The sequence below is a fragment of the Vulpes vulpes genome, chromosome 4 (assembly GCF_048418805.1).
Source record: "Vulpes vulpes isolate BD-2025 chromosome 4, VulVul3, whole genome shotgun sequence".
Taxonomy (NCBI): Eukaryota; Metazoa; Chordata; class Mammalia; order Carnivora; family Canidae; genus Vulpes; species Vulpes vulpes.
The window spans coordinates 67,960,113-67,970,295 of record NC_132783.1 but is presented as its reverse complement, the minus strand read 5'-3'; the positions used below and the strand labels follow the sequence as shown (position 1 = coordinate 67,970,295).

The window sequence follows — 10,183 nt, the reverse complement described above, 5'->3', positions numbered from 1 at the left end:
CCAGGCACCTCTCCTATTTTGGCTATTGTAAACAATGCTGCTATGAGCATTCTGTGACCTGTCTTTTCTTTCTCCTGACAGCATCCTTTGATGCACAAAAGTTTTAACTTTTCATGAAGTCTAATTTATGTATTTTTTTTTCTTTTATTGCCTGAACTTTTGGTGTCATAACCAAGAAATCAAGCCAAAACCAGTGTCATGAGGATTTCCCCCTATTTTCCACTAGGAAGTTTTATGGGTACAGCCATTAAGTCTAAGTCTTTAGTCCATTTTAAGTCAAACTTTGTATATGGTGTAAGGTAAAGATCCAACTCCATTCTTCTGCTTGTGGATATCCAGTTTTCCCAGCACTGTTTACAGAAAAGATTGTCCTATCCCCCTCTGAATGGTCTTAGGATTCTTGCCAAAACTCAAGTGACCGTATATGTGACAGTTTATTTTTGGACTCTCTATTGCATATCATCGGTCATTACACATCTGTCCTTATGCCTGGTACACACTGATTATTGTAGCTCTGTAGATGGTTTGAAATCAGGAAGTGTGAGTCCTCCAACTTTGTTCTTTCTCGATACCATTTTGACTATCATCCTTGAAATTTCATATAAATTTTAGGATGGGTTTTTTTTCCTATTTCTGCCCCCCAAAATGTCATTGGTATCTTAATAGGAATTGTGTTGGAGGGATGCCTGGGTGGCTCAGTGATTGAGCATCTGCCTTTGGCTCAGGGCATGATCCTGGGACCCGGGATCGAGTCCCACATTAGGCTCCTTCCATGGAGCCTTCTTCTCCTTCTGCCTATATCTCTGCCTCTCTCTCTCTCTCGAACAAATAAATAAAATCTTTAAAAAAAAGGAATTGTATTGTAACTGTGGATTGATTAGGTAGTATTGACATCTTAATTATTATGCTTTCTAATCCATGAACATCAAATATCTTTCCATTTATGTCTTCTTTAATTTCTTTCAGCAAAAAAAAAAAATAATAATAGTAATAATAATAATAATTTCTTTCAGCAATGTTTTGTAGTTTTCAGTGTATAAGACTTTTGCCACCTTAGCTAAATTTGTCCCTAGTGTTTATTATAAATGTAATTGTGGGTTTGTTTTTTCCTTTTGGGGTTGTTCATTGCTAGTCTATAGAAATGCAACATATTTTTACGTGTTGACTTTTGTTGTGGCCTACAATTTTGATGATTTCATTCATTAGTTTAACAGAGGCTTTCATGGAATCTAAGGCTTTCTGCATATAAGATCAGGCTATCTGTAAAAAGAGATCATTTTACTTCTTCCTTTCCAATGTGGATGTTTTGTATTACTTTTTCTTGCCCAATTGCTCTGGCTAGGATTTGCAGTACTCTGTTGATAAAAATTAGTGAAAGTATGTATCCTTGTCTTATTCCTGATTTTAATGAAAAGCTTTTAGTGTTCACCATTGAATATTATGTTAGCTAAAGGTTTTTCATACATGGCTTTATAATGTTGAGGATGTTTCATTCTATTCCTAGTTTATTGAGTGTATCGTTAAACTATGTTGAATTTTGTCAAATGCTTTTCTTGCATTTGAGATTATCATGTAGGTTTTTAAAATCCATTCTATTAATGTGGGACATTGCATTAATTGGTTTTTGTTGAACCATTGCATTAATTGGTTTTGTTGAACCATTTTGCACTCCAGGAGTGAATTCCACCTGGTCATGATATATAATTAGTTTAATATGTCACTGACTTTGGTTTGCAAGTATTTTGTTGAGGATTTATGTATCACTATTCATTAGGGATATTGGCCTGCAGTTTTCCGTTCTTGTGTCTTTGGCTTTTTATCAAAGTAATACTGGCTTCATAGAATGAGTCAAGAAGGGTTCCCTCTCCTCCACTTTTTGGAACAGTTTGAGAAGGATTCATGCTAATTCTTTAAATGTTTGGTAAGATTCACTATTAAGCCATCTACTCCTGGGCATTTTTTTGTTGGGAGGTTTTTTATTACAAATTCAGTCTCCTTAAAAAAAAAAAACAAAAAAAAAAATTTAGTCTCCTTAACTTGTTAGAGTTCTATTCAGATTTTCTATTTCTTCATGAGTCAGTTTTGATACATTGTGCATTTCTTAAAATTTGCTCATTTTATACAGGTTATCCAATTTATTGGCATACATATTGTATTCTTTTATAATCCTTTTCATTTCTGTGAAATTGGTTGTAATATCCCCTCTTTTATTCCACTTCTAGTAACTTGAGTCTTTCAATATTTCTGGTATGAAAACTGTTCACAACTCTATTTTTGTTTCTTTGTATGTGATTTTAAAATATTTTTATATTTTTTGTTTCTTTGTATATTTTCTGGCTTCCTTTAAGATTTGTTTCTTTGTCACTGGTAGCAATCAATATGATTATAGTGTACCTTTGTAATTTCTTTGTGTTTTTTGTGCATTTCAATGTCCATTGAACTTCTTGGGTCTGTGAGTTCATTGTTTTCACCAGATTTGCAAAGTGTTCAATCTTTATTTTTTCAAATATTTTTGTCCCCCCCACTCTTGAATTCTGCTTTGAGCACTTCAGGGTTAACGTTATCCTATAGCTTATATAATCTAGTTTTTAAATTAGTCTTTTTTCTCTGTGTTTCTTTTGTTATGTCTTTAAATTTACTGATTTTTTTCTTTAATGTTTACTCTGCTATTAATCCCGTCCTATGTGTTTTCTTTCATCTAACCCATTGTGGTTCTCATCTCTAGAAGTTCATTTTGGGTCTTTTGACATCATCCATGTAACTACTTAGCACGTTTAGTCTTTCCTATAACTTCCTGAGCACATGGAATATAGTTATAACAGTGTTTATGGCTTGTCTACTAATTCTATTATCCGTGTCAGCTCCAGGTCAGCTTCTACTGATTGATTTCTTTCCCTCATTATGGATTGTGCTTTCCTGCTTCTTTGCATGATTGACAATTTTTTACTTTGCTTCTTTTTTTTTTTTCCATTTAAGACAGGGAATACTTTATTCAAACCCATCAGAGAAATGGACAGCTTGGGTCTGTAACAAAGCGCTGTGTTTTAAAGCACAGGTCAGTAATTGTATATGAGAGTATACACTGCTACGTACAAATTAACTGATCAAAGCATAACTTTTCAATGTTCAAAACAGAATAAGCTTCCCTGTAAAAGCAGCACCCCATGGCATTTTTAACTTTAGTATTCCTCTCCTTCTTCTTCACTCTCCCCTTCAACAGAATCCACACCAACCTCCTCATAATCCTTTTCCAGGGTAGCCATGTCCTCACGGGCCTCAGAAAACTCTCCTTCCTCCATGCCCTCACCCACATAACAGTGAACAAAGGCATGCTTGGCATACATCAGGTCAAACTTGTGGTCCAGGCAAGCCCAGGCCTCAGCAATGGCTGTGGTGTTGCTCAGCATACACACAGCTCATTGTACTTTGGCCAGGTCTCTACTGGGTACCACAGTGGGAGGCTGGTAGTTAATGCCCACTTTGAAGCCAGTGGGGCACCAGTCCATAAACTGGATGGTATGCTTGGTCTTGATGGTGGCAATGGCAGCATTGACATCTTTGGGAACCACGTTGCCATGGTACAACAGGCAGCAAGCCATGTATTAACCATGGTGAGGGTCACATTTCACCATCTGGTTGGCTGGCTCAAATCATCCATTGGTGATCTCTGCTACAGAAAGCTGTTCATGGTAGGCTTTCTCAGCAGAGATGACAGGGGCATATGTGGCCAGAGGGAAGTGGATGTGGGGATAGAGCACCAGGTTGGTCTGGAACTCTGTCATATCCCCATTCAGGGCTCCATCAAATCTGAGGGAAGCAGTGATGGAGAACACAATTTGACCTATCAACCTATTTAGATTAGTGTAGGTTGGGCGTTCAATATCGAGGTTTCTACAACAGATGTCATAGATGGCCTCGTTGTCTACCATGAAGGCACAATCAGAGTGCTCCAGGGTGGTGTGGGTGGTGAGGATGAGTTGTAGGGCTCTACTACAGCTGTGGACACCTGGTGGGGGCACAGGGTAGACGGAGAACTCTAGCTTGGACTTCTTGCCATAATCAACAGAGAGATGTTCTATCAGCAAGGAGGTGAACCCAGAACCAGTTCCCCCTCCAAAGCGGTGGAAAACCAAGAAGCCCTGAATACCCATGCGCTGGTCAGCCAGTTTCTGAATTTGGTCCAAGACAAGGTCAATGATCTCCTTGCCAATGAATGATGTAGTGCCCTCGGGCATAGTTATTGGCAGCATCTTCCTTGCCTGTGATGAGCTGCTCAGGGTGGAAGAGCTAGAGGTAGGTGCCAGTGTGAACTTCATCAACGACTGTGGGCTCCAGGTCTACAAACACTGCCCTGGGCACATGCTCCTCCCCCAGTGGTCTTGTCACTTGGCATCTGGCAATCGGGCTGAATGCCGTGTTCCCGGCAATAGAGCTCCCAGCAGACATTGCCAATCTGGACACCTGCCTGACCCACGTGGATGGAGATGCATTCACACATCATTGCTGCTTTGCGGCTGCTGGGCAGATGGCGGAGAAGAGGAGAGGTTGTTGCTTCTTACAGTGCGACTCTTAGGCGGTTGATGTAAGAGAAACTGCTGACAATTTTTTACTTTGATTGACTGCTTAACATTATGACTTTTACCTTGGTTGTTGGATATTTTTATATTCCTATCAATATTCTCAAGCTTTATTCAGGAACACAGCTAAGTGATTTGAAATAAGTTTGATCCTTCTGAGTCTTGCTTTTAAGCTTTATTAGGTGGGATCATAATAGCATTTAACTTAAGGTTTATATTCCACACTATCCAGAAAACCTAGGACTAAATGCCTATTTTAAGATCTGTAAACTTAATTACATTTACAAAATCCCTTTTATCAGGTAATATAACGTAGTCACAGTTTTCTGGGATTAGGACATGAACATCTTTGAGGGGTTGTCATTAGGCCTCACACGATTCACCCTCTAGTGAATTCACCCCCAGATTCATGTCTGTTCCACACGCAAAATATACAGGAGTCCATGAGGCTTCCCCTGATGTTGCACCATTAAAAAAAATATCACAAAGATTGGAAATGTCAAACAGGTGCTGCCTTCCCCCAGCCTCCCAGAAGTCCAGAGCAGCCTCTGCTCCAGCATTACTCCACTCTTGCTGCTCTTACAACTGCCAGCAGTACCACATTGCCAAAACCAGAAATAGAAGGTTCTCCCTTCCTTCTGTGTTCTGATCTCTCTCGGGCCTCTTTCCTATTGACAGTATGTAATGGTTTCCAGTCACTAACATAGCCTGCCAGTACACTGTCTACAAAGATGAGTGTGGGACTAGGTGGGTCTGGCTGCACTCGCTTCTCCTCTTCTGTTAGATTACAACCAGTGGGAGCAATGCACAAAGAGCAATAGCCAAAGTGTGAATGAAGAACCAGTTGTAGTAATCAGTGGGCAACATCCACTGAAGGGTTGCTAGAATCTGGATTGCAGTGGATGAGGCCTGAGGATAGTGTGGCATTTGAAGAGGGTGCCATTAGGCCGGTTCTGTGAGAGTTGGGGAAACTGCAAACAGGCTTCAGGTACTGCAATGGGGATGGCGTGTTGCTTCCAGGGTGGAGAAGCATTATGGGGTGAAGCTCACAAGAACAGTAAGTGGACAGGAAGCAAGTAGGAAGCAGGGAGTCCCCTCTTCCACACGCCTTGCAGTCTCTGTGTAGATATCCTATTGGCAGGGCCCAATGGGGAGCAGCTGGCAAAGCAGAAAAGGATTTTGCAGAGAACCAGCCTTAGTATCACAGAGCTGGATCTGAAAGGGTGAGTGTGTGCAGCAGAGAGATGAGAGCCTAGCGGCTGGCACACCTTGCACATGGGTTACCCTGAAAGTACAGAGGTAATGCCCATGACTTTCAGTCCAGTGACCCTGAAGACACTGGCTTGTGAATATTGGTCCCTAAGTGAGCCTATTAGCCACTCTTCCAGGAAAGAGAGAGCCCAGGATACAGGGAGAGCAGAATAGCCCTCTCTAACATACCTCCACATGGGGAGAGAGCATGGAAGTCCTTTGCCACTGAGCCAGAACTGCAACAGAAAAGGAAGAACAAAACCCTCCCTTCTTCCCTCCTCTCCTTCCCTCCCCAGTGGCACTTGGCTCAAGCATGGTGACAGTTGCTGAGCATGGTGGTTGTGTACACCAGGACCTTTCAACTCTGAGTAAAGATACAACTTGTGTCGTGAATGTGGGCTGTCTGGAGGTAACATGGCTAAAGGTGTCTTCCGTGAAAAATACAAAAATTGAATTGCAATTCCCCATCAGATATGTATGTATGCACACAACTGCTCATTCTGATGATGAAATTCTTCCTGAGAGAATTTTCTATAATACAACTATTATAAGGAATACTGGATGCAATGCAAATTTACCCCCTAAACTGCACAGAATAAATCTTTCTTGAGAATGTGTAACTCAGATGAATAGTCAATCACCTCAGGCCTCAGACATTTTTCTATGTATGAGAAGTTTTCTCTGAATTAATTCTTGCCTTTTGCCACAAACATCAGAAGTTACCTACAGAATTGTACAACACCAAGAGTGAACCCTAATATAAACTACGGACTTTAGTTCATAATCATGTATCAACATTGGTTCACCAACCATAACAAATGTACCACAATAATGAAAGATGTTAATAATAGGGAAAGTGGGTAGGTTGGGGGGAGTTAGGGGAGGCAGATAGGATATATGGAAACTCTGTACTTTTTGCTTAATGTTTCTTTAAGCCTAAACTTGCTCTAAAACATAAAGTGGTTTAATAAAACCACTCAGACTGGGGCACCTGGGTCAGTCTGACTCTTGATTTCAGCTCAGGTTATGACCTTGGAGTCATGGGATTGAGCCCCATTTTGGGCTCCTCACTCAGTACAGAGTCTGCTTAAGATTCTCTCTCTCTCTCTCTGTCCCTCCCCCACATTCATACATGCTCTTAAGTAAATAAATAAATAAAATCTTTTAAAAAATAAAACCCTCTGACTGCAAAAGAACACTTGGGTAGGGGTGGGGATTTTGAAAAGTCTTTCTTGGGAAGATTTAAGGCCAATGTCTGAGAAACTGAGTCAAGAGTATTTGATTAATTAATAATTTTTTCTACTTATAAAAGCTTGCTTTCAGCTTTTTTTCCTATTGCTTTTAAAGTCAAAATCCATTTCCTGAACAATTGTCACCACTATTTCCTAGAGTCTTTGATTTCTTATCATGGCATCATGATCAGGATTCTCCGGAAAGGTCTCACCTCCCTTGCTTCATGAAGGTACACAAGCTCCTCACCAGGTAATTTCTGAGACTGAGGGGCCATCATCTCTCAGACACGTGTTGTTTAAACACAGCTGTAGCTGCCAGCTATCTGCACTTGAACAAGAACTTCACGAGGTTTGAAAACCTTTGGAAATCAAGACCAAGAGTGGGTAGAGCTTTTTTCCAGACACTGCTGAGGTTGAATTTTTTACACTCCTTCCAAAATATGTCAGTATTCTTCCCCAAATCCAAGCCACCGAAGGCCTACTAGGATGTCTTAGGCATCTGTCTCTGATCTTGGGCCTCGGTTCTGAAAGTTTTGTCAAACATCACCTTTTAAATGTAAATAGCAAAGCTGTAGAGTCAAACTTTCCTTTTTGATGAAGATTCTCTCTTTGACCAAACTCAATCAGCTTCTTCAGAATCTTCTTCCCAACTAGGCCTCAAATTTTGGACATCTTTGTTCATCTTCGCATCGTCCAATTTTAGCAAGAATCCTGCTCCGTCAGGTTGGGGCTTCTCTGTCCCCACCAGGTGATGTCTGACGGCCTATCCAGCCCTCAGCAAGAACCCTGTTGGGTCAAGTTAGCCAGAATCCTTCCTTACCCTGATGTTTCTCCTCCTTTTCCATTCACTGGCCTCCCCTCCCTGCCCTGCTCCTTCCCTGTAAGTTCCCACTTTCTCTGTCTTATTCAGAGTTGGGCCCCATCACTCTCCCAGCTGCAAACCCCACTACAGTGGTCTCTACACCTATTACACTGAGCCTCCAGAAAGTCTGCCCTACCACCTTTGCCAAGCATCATAAATAACTTTCCCTGGACATCATGTACCCCCCCAACCCCTCCCACCCATGTCAACCTCCAGCTGGAGTGTGGGTGCCTGACCATCTGCTGCCCAGTCCTACCTCTCAGCCCCTGCTCCTAAGTCAACAGCATTTATTTTCCAGACTAAAACTTTTCCTCAAACAAACCAAACCACAAGCACACATCGCCCAAAGTATTTTTATCACCATAGTGCTGAAAGAAGTAGAGATTTATTGAGGTGCCTATATGAATTGGAACAATGCATATAATCCCCATGCATGAGATCACTTAGAAGGAAGCTGCAGGACATTATGTGCCTATTAAATAATGGAAAATGAAATGTGCGCTGTAAAAATAAGCCTTTCAGCAAGATAAATGAGATCATTTTCTTGGAAAGAACTCGGCCAGGAGTGGAAAAACTTCCACCCTCCTTCACACATGTGAAGATGTCAAAAGGCCAGAGGCCAACACGTCTTACGTGCATTCACTAAGGCTGTGGGGTTGGGACTACCTTTCACTCTCGAGGAGGAAGAGAGAAGTGTAGAGAATTCCACCTCCCTTGCATCTCAACTTTCTGGGCACTGCCCACAGTCTTGCTGACCAGATAGCCCACAGGAATAAAAACCAATGGGCACCTCACTTCCCCACTCCATAAATCCAGAAACCGTAATGCTGGAAGAGGGTAGAAAACATACCCAGAAGGGATTACTTATTAGTGTTTCTACAGCCTATAGAGCAGAAGTGGCATGTCCATCTGGAGCTCGATGGAAGAGGAAGGAGGAAGCCAAGATGGCTGGTGAGAGACAAGTGGACACGGGAAGTGTGGGAAATGGTGCATCTAACAAAAATGGGTAAATCGGTATGGGGAGCCTGTTTCCACGTGAGATTTGAGGTCACTAGAGAGTATCAATGTAAAGCCATTCTGACAGGAAATGGAAATGAAGGAGTGGATTATTAGTAGGATTTTAGAGCTGGGCATTTGAATTTGGAAGGTACCAATTCAGATAAGCTATTGAAAAGTCAAGCTTTCACAAGATAATGAGCATAAAAAGAGAACATCCAAGGGGCTAGAACCTTAGAGGAGCCTAACATTAAGACACAGAAGGAAGGAGAAACTTTAAAAGAGAGAAAGAGAGAGATGGAGATGGAGATAAGCAGAGAGAAATATAAAGTATCCTGTGGCCCAAGGTTTTGTCCGGTGGAGGAGAATGGGATATGAATTGAATCCTGGGCTGTTTAAATCTAAAGTCCACTTTCCGCGCCATTATTTCCAGAACAAAAATGCAACCCTCAACTCAACCCTTCCCTCCTCTTGGGGTCCAGAGTCTTCTAGAAGTACAGAAAACCTCTGAGTCTTCAGCAAAAGTGTCTGGCTGAAGGTCCCAGGTGAACAGTGGGAGTGAGCCAGCAGTTGAGGCTCAGGAAAGCAGACTCTGCACCGTTCCTGGTCAAGAGTCACAGACCCAGCAGGCAGTAAGCTGGAATTCAAGATGGGTCTCTCTGAGGCCAAAGGCCGGACTCTGTCCACAGTTCTAGGCTGCCAGAAGGAGAACCTTTAGAAGAGGAGAGGACCAACTCCTTACTAACAAGTGAGAGAGGCTTTGAGATGCTGATGAATAGTTTGAATGTGGTAAAAGGTGCCCAGTGGCTTTCAAAAGTCTAATCATGGGTGGGCAAGGGTTGTGGAGGAAGGGTGGTCCCAGAACGCACAGTTGAGAGACTTGACGATGAAGACTGAAGACATAACATTAGTCAGTGGAGAACTCAGAGTGGCAGCAGGGACAAGGGAAGGCATTTGACTGCAGATGAGAGAGGACATCTGTTTAATAGCAGAGCATAATGAGCTCTTTGAGACTGAGATTGAGACGGGAGAACAAATTCAATTCAGTCAGCCACCAGCGAGGACCTCTGGGGGCCGGCCCTGGGCTAAGCAGTGGCGACATGATGGTGAATAAACTGCAGTCCCTGCCCCCACAGGGGCTGGAGCCTGAGGGCGAGTGAGAAAGGCCGACATGGACCACTGTAAGACAGAGAACAATGCCCTCCTTGCCACATGAAAAATGTGCTGCCTGGAGAGGGTTGGTTGCCTCACGGCCCCATGCTTTA

General features: G+C 42.2%; 1 pseudogene; it reads right to left on the bottom strand.

Moving 5' to 3' along the window:
* Nucleotides 1-3,172: 3,172 nt before the first annotated feature.
* LOC112927421 (tubulin alpha-1A chain-like) lies at nt 3,173-4,498 on the bottom strand (annotated as a pseudogene).
* Nucleotides 4,499-10,183: the final 5,685 nt, after the last annotated feature.